Here is an 8,228-nt window from a genome sequence, read left to right as displayed (position 1 = left end):
CTGTGCCAGGGCTGGTTCTGCAGCAGAGAGCAGAGGTGGGAATGGCTCTGGAGTTTGGGAAGCTGTCACTGTTGGGCTCGTGCAGTGTTCCCTGTCGTGTGCACCAGCCTGGCTTCTCATCCCCATTCCAGCAGAGGGGGATGCTCCCAGGAGCAGTCTGGGGCCCTGCTGACCCATGGAATGTCACCCTGTCCCTCCTGTCCCACAGTGGAAGGGGCTGTTCAGCAGCTGGCACAGCCCATACCAGAGAAACCCGGGCTGGCTGTGCCCAGGCTGTGCTGCTGCACTGGCTGACACAGCTCAGGGACCCACAGGGAGCCCTGCCAGGCTGCCAGACCCTCCCCTGAGCCACCCCTCGTGCCCCTCATGGTGCCCCTGGGACAGGCTCTCAGGATCTCTCCACTGATGTGATCCCCCTGACAGACCCACTCTCCCCCTCCCGGCTCCTGCTCCACAGGGAGAACACGGGTGGGAATCTGCGGAAAACAAAGGGATCCTGCACTGGGAGCCATATGGATCACACGTATATCTGATACACAATAAACAACACATCTTTCAGTCTGGGTCTGTTTGAAACCTTCCGACATATGTTCTGCTAACAGTTTAACAAATTGATTGCTAATGTTATCCTGCTCGGAAATCTGGCAGAATGTGCAGGAGGGGAAAAAACCAAAACAAAAGCATTCCTACCTCAACAGAAATTCACAAGAAAAGCTATTAGAAAAGGCTTCAGGATGCCTGACAGGAGAGAATTTCATGCCAATTTGTGTGCTCGTTGGAAAAATCATTTATTAAAAAGAAGATATACCTTCATGTTAGTGAGATGAGGGTGTAAAACTGAGCTGGGTCTCCCACTGCTTCAGCTCTATAACTCAAGTTATATTCATCAGAGGCATATATTTAAATCATAGCTTACTTTGCTTTGTGTTCTGAAATTTATTAGCCTACTACTTAAATGTTTTATTCATTAGGCCATGTAAATAATGCATGGTTGTTTCCATGGCAATTTAACCCCTTCTCTCCAGGCTGCCCACCGATCCCTGTCTCATTTCCTACTTAATTGCCACCATCAGATTTGCCATTTTCTGCACGTTGAGGCCATGGCCATTTTTCTCCTTTTTGTGGCAAATTCATTAGGACGAAACTTTTCCATTGACAAATCAGATGTATTCAGGAATGATGAGGGAGGGGAAGGCAACGTTTGCAGGCCATTCAGCAGAGTTTGGGCATAGCTAATGATGCCAGATTTTGCTCTTTGTGGATCCACACAGGGAGGAAGGGCTTAAACTGCCTCATTCCTGCGTCCTCTGGCTTTCATTGCCCAGCTGTAACCTGTCCTCTGGAACCTCTTACAATAAACAGGACATCCTCTTTGGTTTGCAATGATAAAAGCTCCCCATGCTTGTCTCTGGAGTGGTGCACTTGCAGCTACACAGATCTCTTTATGGGCAGCAGTAACAGGCTGAGTTAATTTACACTGGCAACACGCTTGGAGCCCGTTCTTCCCCTTCCCTCTGCCTTTCCCTGGCTGGGCTGTCCCCATGAAACCTCTCCTCTATTGGGGGATGCTGCAACCCTGCACCCCCTGCACCCCCTGCATCCCTGACCCTCCCTGGGCATTCTTCTGAGCCAGATCCTGCAGGTGACCAAGCACAGAGGTCTGTGAGCATTTCAGAAGCAGGAGCAGAATTTGAGCTCCTCTGCATGTCACTGGCTGTAGCCTGAAACCAGAGAGGTGCAATTTGGTAAAGGCAAGCACAGAGTAGTTCCACATGGGAGAGGGAAAAGCACACACAGATGCAGAGTGTGGATTGCTGCTTGAGTCAGCAGAAGCTGGGGAGGATCCAGGGTCTGCAGCAACCACAGCATCTGTCAGGAATGTGATGCTCTGATAGGATGGAGGGAAAACATACCCCACATTTCTAGCCTGATAGAAAATTCAACTTTGGTCCTTCCAGGGGCAGGCTTAGCTTTCCCTTTTAAGGGAAACAGAAAATGGAAGAGAATCCAGAGGCAGGGCAAACCCAGCAGTTTTAGAAAATGCAGAGCATTATAATGGAAACTGGTGGGGCTGGAATTACTCAGTGTGGAGCAGAGGAGCTCTGGCCATTAAAGTCTTTGAGGACACAGAAGTTTGGGACAAAAAGGATGGTTGTCCTTTTTTCTTGAATAATGGGAAGGACAAAAATATTGTGCTGACCTTGCAGGAAGGAAAATCTAGATGGTATAAGGCAGCAACTTCCAAAGCTTAAGCAGATACAGGCTGTGGACTGTCACTGAAGTGTTTTACTCACTGGCTGGTGAAACATCTGCAAGGAGTCTGTGATTCTGCCTCACTGGAGATAGACAGATTAGGTGATCTTTTGAGGTCAGTTCCAGGCTTACATGTCTGTAATTCTTTGCATAGAAATGCTAATGAATAGCCCCCAGCTCAGGGAAGCAGCTCCTTCATGTCCTACAAATGTGAGGGTGCAGGAAGCAGAGGCCTCTGAGCCCAGCAGCTCAGGCAGAGAGCACGGGATAACCATTAGGGATAACCATGGGAACTCCAACATCCGTGCTGGAGCCACGGCAGCGAATGGATCCAGTCCCATTGTTTCAGATCTGATCAAGTTTATTTCTAAAATGTAACCCTCCTACAAGAATCTTCTCCATATAAAATACAGCGGGAACCAGGTGGAGGTTAGGAGAGAGAAATCATAGAGCTCCACAGGTCTCAGTAGCCGAGATCAATCACCCTGAGCCATGGAGATGAGATCTGGGACAACATCTCTGCACAGGCCTTCAGAGGCCTGTAGATCTGCCCAGCCGTGCTCTCATCCATGATGGATGGTAGGAGAGATCTGCTTTTCCTCAGAATTGCCTTTGACTTAATTCACTCTCGGCATGGAAGGAGGAAAACAGAGGATGGACAATCAGATTTTGCATTTAGCACCTGGCTCTTCCCTTGCCCAGCCCTGCCCTGGCTGTGGTGCCTCTGTGCCCCCAGTGCCCCTGCCAGGGGAAGGGGCTGCTGGACCGTGGGACCTGCACCCACAGGGGTGAACTGGGGTGAGCTGGGGGGTGAACTGGGCTCTGCCACCCTCCTCAGCACCTCCCCTGAGGCACCACGAGGGAATCACCATCCCTCTCCTCCAGCACCCCAGGCATTTTCTCCCTCAACAGCTCCAGGGGGGGTTCACACTTGCCACCCCTTGCCCTGCTCATGGCAGTTCCCAGGCCTGTGGCTCCCCTGCCCCACAGTTTGCTTTCTTCCTGACAGAGTTTGCCCAGGACCTCATTTACCTCTCTCTCTGCTTCCCTCCAAGTGCTGCTCATTTTTTTGCTCTTCTCCAGGCTTCCTCCCACCACCAGCAAGGTCCTGCAGTGCCCCAGTGCTGGGGGAGCTGCTCCCAGGGGTGCAGGGAAGGTACCAGTGTCCCTTTGGTGGACTGTCAGGCTACCACTGCACTTGGAGGGAGGGGGAGCTGTGTGTCACCACAGAGCCTGGCAAGTTCATTGATCTCCCTGAGACATCAATCTGTCTTTCTAATACCACAATCAGGTGCCTTGCAGGACAATTTGCTGAGTGACTATGCTCACAAAAACGTGTTCACTTCCCCCCAGTTCCCCCCAGCCAGGAACACCCTCAGGGCTCGGGACTTTTTTCTGCTCAGGGTGAGAAGGTTTGATGCTGAGGGAGTCACTGGGCTCTGTTCTGTGTGGGACAGATCCTGACAGGAAGCACCAGTGGAGAGGGGATGTCGTGACAATGCCAACGTCACCTGTGAGAGCGTGAGGGTCCCACCGCCACTGTGTGAGCACTGGCACAGCCCTGTGCACGAGCACTGGCACATGCTGGCCCACGGCCAGGCTGCCACGGAACGTGGTAGGCTAAATACAACTCAGGAGAAGTGCCAGCCGAGTTTATTATATCGCCACGTCTGCTCCTGCAGTCTGTCATTTCCATCTCACCCGCTATTTTCCGTAGCAGTAAGCATGCATTAAATTTGCAGGACACAACAAACCCAGCGATGCCAGGCTGCCAAGGCTGCTATTAGCTGGAGAACTCCAGCAGCACACAGTGTAATTCACGGCATTCAAATGGATGTATTTTATTAACGAGGCTGTGCTGATTGCCTGTTAAGTAGCTCTGTGTTAATGGCCCACTGCAGATGCCCTTCTCTGGGAGCCATGTTGTACTTCCACAGCTGCTCCATCAAGCTCCAGCACCCCAAGTCACCCTCTCCCTGCTCTCACACGTGCCTTGGGATGCCTGTAAGTGCTTCCCAAACCAGCCCTGCCTTGGGCTGAGCCTCCTGCACCCTCAGGTCCATCGGGAGAATGGAGCCGTTCATCTCCTGCGCTGTGAGGTGCTGGGCAGGAGCCTGGAGGAAGACAGGGAAGCAGGAGTGTCCCTTCTCTGCTTCAGAGGCCCCTGCCCTGGATCCTCTGCCTGAACTGTGCAGCAGCAGCGTCCCTTCCTTCTGCTCCTCCCTACCTGAGGATGGCACCTGGAGCCCACAGCAGGAGCTGGAGCTGGTGTCTCACACGAGCTGGGCTTGGTTCTTGTCCTCCATGGCAGGAGCTGAAACCCTCCTGTGGGGTTTCACTGCTCCTGCCAGAACAGAGCATCCTCTCTCCTGCTGCCTTGAGCTGTTCACACCCCCAGCTCCCTCTGAATGCTGTCAGCAGGTTCACAACCCTCCTGTTTGCACTAAACCAGCCTCGGGAGGGCATGAGAGGGGCTGTGCACTTTTTGTGTGCTGCTGGTCCATGGAATCATTGTGGTAGAGCCTGTCCAGTGCTCTCCTCAGCTGGGATTCCCGGGATTGCTCTGCCAGGACAAAGGGCTGTGTTGTTCCAGCAGTGACCTGGGCACTTACCAGAGCTGCTGGGACAGTCTCCAGCCCTGCACGATGTTTGGGAGGGGTGGGGCAGGATTTCCACCCCCTCCACAGTGTCCAAGGCAGGCAGTGGCAGGTTTTCCTCTCCAGCAGAGCACCCTGGGGAGCAACTCACTGCTGAACAGCCCTTAAAGGGGTTTTGAAAAACAAGCAGCCGTGTAAAGGGTTAACAGTTTATTATATTTTTTCTGAGTGATTTTATCACTGTCGTTAGAACATTCATTGAACTAAGTGAGAAATCCATCAAGACGTGACAGCAATGTGCAGACTAATGGCTGTTAGATGGTAATAATTTTTAATATGATTTTTATTTCACTTAATTTCATATGTGCTTGACAAAAGGTCCCGTGTCACTAGGGAGCTGTGTAGAACTGGGAATACACTGATGTGAAGGTCTATTAAACCAAGTGTTCGAAGTATTTTTAAGTCCCAACTTCAGAATTCCAGAGAAAACTCAGGCATTTTAACCTTTTTTGGCAAGAAGTCAATGAGACAGCAGGAGAACACTTGGTGCCAGCTCCAGGGGGTGGATCAGCTGGATGCACACACTCGGTGTGTCTCAGGCTCATTTCTCCAGGGCTGCTCTGATTTGCCCCGTGCAAAGCCCAGTTGACTCCTGTGCCCCTGTGGCTCCTCTTGCCTGGACACCAGCACGAGTTTGTCCGTGTTTGGGGTTAGGAGGTGTGGGCCAGGACCAGCCCCAGGAAGGAAGATTCCCCAAACCCTGGAGGCAGCTCTGCTCGTGGCAGCTCTCCCCTGATGCATTTCCCTGCTGCAGCAAGTTGTGGAACACGATGTTGGTAAAGAAGTTTGTGATTGGCTGCTGACAAGCACTGCCACAAATTAATATGACTGCCAATAAATCCTCTCAACAGAAATAGGAGAGACCCCTCCTGAAGTGTGATTGTCCACAGCTGCAGCAGAGATCCAACACCAATGTCTCACAGCTGGAACCCCCAGAGCAGAACCCACAGCTCCTGTTGCAGAGCCCACAGCTCCTGTTGCAGAACCCACAGCTCCTGTTGATGTCTCCATGTCTTTACCTCATCCATCTCAAAGGTCAGGAATTCGAAGTAAAACCTGACATCCTTCCCTTGACAACGTGTTTTGCTGTCTAGCAAATATGGAGCTGGACTTTTCTTTTGGGCATTTAATGCTGCCACCTGGTAAAGTCAGAATGTCCTTGGGCAGCTGAAGGTAAAGCCATGGCCTCCCCTCAGCAAGGGAAGGTGAGATGAGAAGCTTTCTAATGCACATCCCAGCAGTCTGTCTCCCCTTACCTACAGCCTGCCAAGGCTCTTCTCTGAGAGGAAATCTCAGAGGGAAAAGAGGAGAATCAAGGGCTGTTGGGGCATAGATGGTGTCAGTGCCAGAAACAAATGCAAACACTTATTTTTAAAATAAATACCTTAAAAAAAATTGATTTGTCAAGGACTAAATCCCTCCTCCAAGGATCTGAGCATTGAACCCCCAAAGGGATTCATTAATTCGCTTTGGTACCTTGTTCTAACATCTCTCCCAAGGATGGGATCTCCTCTCAGTGCAGCTGGGGGAGCCGTGGGGGAGCAGTGGACATGGCCAGAGTGGCTGCTGGGGAGTGCAGCAGGACCAGCCAGGGGACACACGTGTGGGGAGCCCCACAGAGCCACCTGCATGTCCTGAACTGGCCAAACCCCATGTGTCAGAGCTCCAGGAGATCCAAATTCACCTGCTTTCCTCAACAGAATCTTCCCCTGGTTCCTGTGAATTTAGCAAATCCTCTCATCCATCATCTTAGTCCTGGACACTGAGATTCAAAACAGGGAGCCCAGACCCAGGAAGGCTTTTCCCCACAGATGATGTTATAATTCATGCTGGAGGACCTGTGAACACTTGGCACAATGGCAGAGCATCTCACTATTAATTGTAAGGGCTCAAAAATATTGCTGTGCCTTTAACACAGGAGGAGGGTGATGTCTGTGTGTGTGCACGTGTGCTTAAGTATATAATATATAATATTTGTACTAAGAGTCAAGTATGGAAGCTATACATTCCCCTGATAAATGGGAGGCTTAATAGAAAATCCTGAGATAGAGAGATTTTACACAATCTGACACTGGTTTAAGGAAGCAATATCAACCATTGTTTAATGTAATAAAAAGCCAGAGGTGTAAGAAATGATGGTAATTCTATTGTAACTGAACTCGAAGATCCCTGTCAAATATGAGTGTGAATGTGGCAGTTATTTTAGGTATGTTTGTAATCTTTGCAGGCGTTTTGTCAAGGAGGCACTGTGATATTAGTAAGAGTGCACAAAGGCTCGGCAATGGTGTCATGCACAATTAATGTCCCCAGGTAGCAACTCCATTAGTCTTATGAAGTGAGCTCACAAATGGGAATACTAATGGGGACGCGCCTTGGGGCATTTGCTGAGCTCACTGCGAGTTTATTTCATACCCTTTATGCTCAACACCAAATTTACCTAGCCTGGATTTAAAACGTGTCTCATTACACAGGCAGCATCCTTTTACTTCAGTGCTTCCCTTTTAACATGCAAGATTTGCAATTCTAATCATATCAAACCCTGACTACTCTTGCTAAAAGGGAAAAAAAAGGGATAAATAAATGGAAAAAACAATCTTACGATAAAGACTGTCTGGGGTTTTAATCTTCCCTGACAGGTTTTTTCCATGTGTACATACAGCAGCACATGTGTTCCCCTCGTGGGGGCTCGGAGCCACAGGTGGCACAGCTGGGGGGGGTGGATTTGGGGCACAGCACAGGGACCCGGGTGCCAGAGTGCACGTTGGCACCAGCCAAGGAGGGTCCAGGGGTGGCCTCTGTGTCACCCCAGCTCTGTGCTGTGGAAGCTGGGGTTTAAGTCCTGCTCTGACACACATCCACATGCTTACTCAGTCCTTCCCCTGCATCACTCTGCCCATGGGGAAGGAGAGCATCATGTTCCCTGCCCTGGGGCTCAGCAGACTGCCCTGCTCACAGCACCCTCCCAGGGAGGAGCATCTCCTGTGCTGGCAGAAAAGCTGCCACATCACAGAGTCACTGGTTGAGTGCCACAAGCCTTGTGGAGCAAGGCAGGGTTGGGACATGGAGCAAACCATGACAGCTGGGAAACCTGTGCCCCAGTGACACAGCCCCAGTTTGGAGAGCCTGGCTCTGCAGCCACTGCTGGATCCCCTGAGGAAACAGGCCCTGATCTGCAATAGTGAACACCCTGATCAATGAGTGGAGCCCTGTGGCTGTGCAGCCCCTGATCACTGAGTGAGCCCTGTGCAGCCCCTGATCAATGAGTGAGCCCTGTGCAGCCCCTGATCAATGAGTGGAGCCCTGTGCAGCCCCTGATCA

This window comes from Neopelma chrysocephalum, unplaced genomic scaffold, assembly GCF_003984885.1.
Source record: "Neopelma chrysocephalum unplaced genomic scaffold, ASM398488v2 Primary Assembly neopelma1_74, whole genome shotgun sequence".
In the NCBI taxonomy this organism is placed as follows: domain Eukaryota; kingdom Metazoa; phylum Chordata; class Aves; order Passeriformes; family Pipridae; genus Neopelma; species Neopelma chrysocephalum.
The sequence above is the reverse complement of the archived record's forward strand: the minus strand, read 5'-3'. Positions refer to the sequence as shown.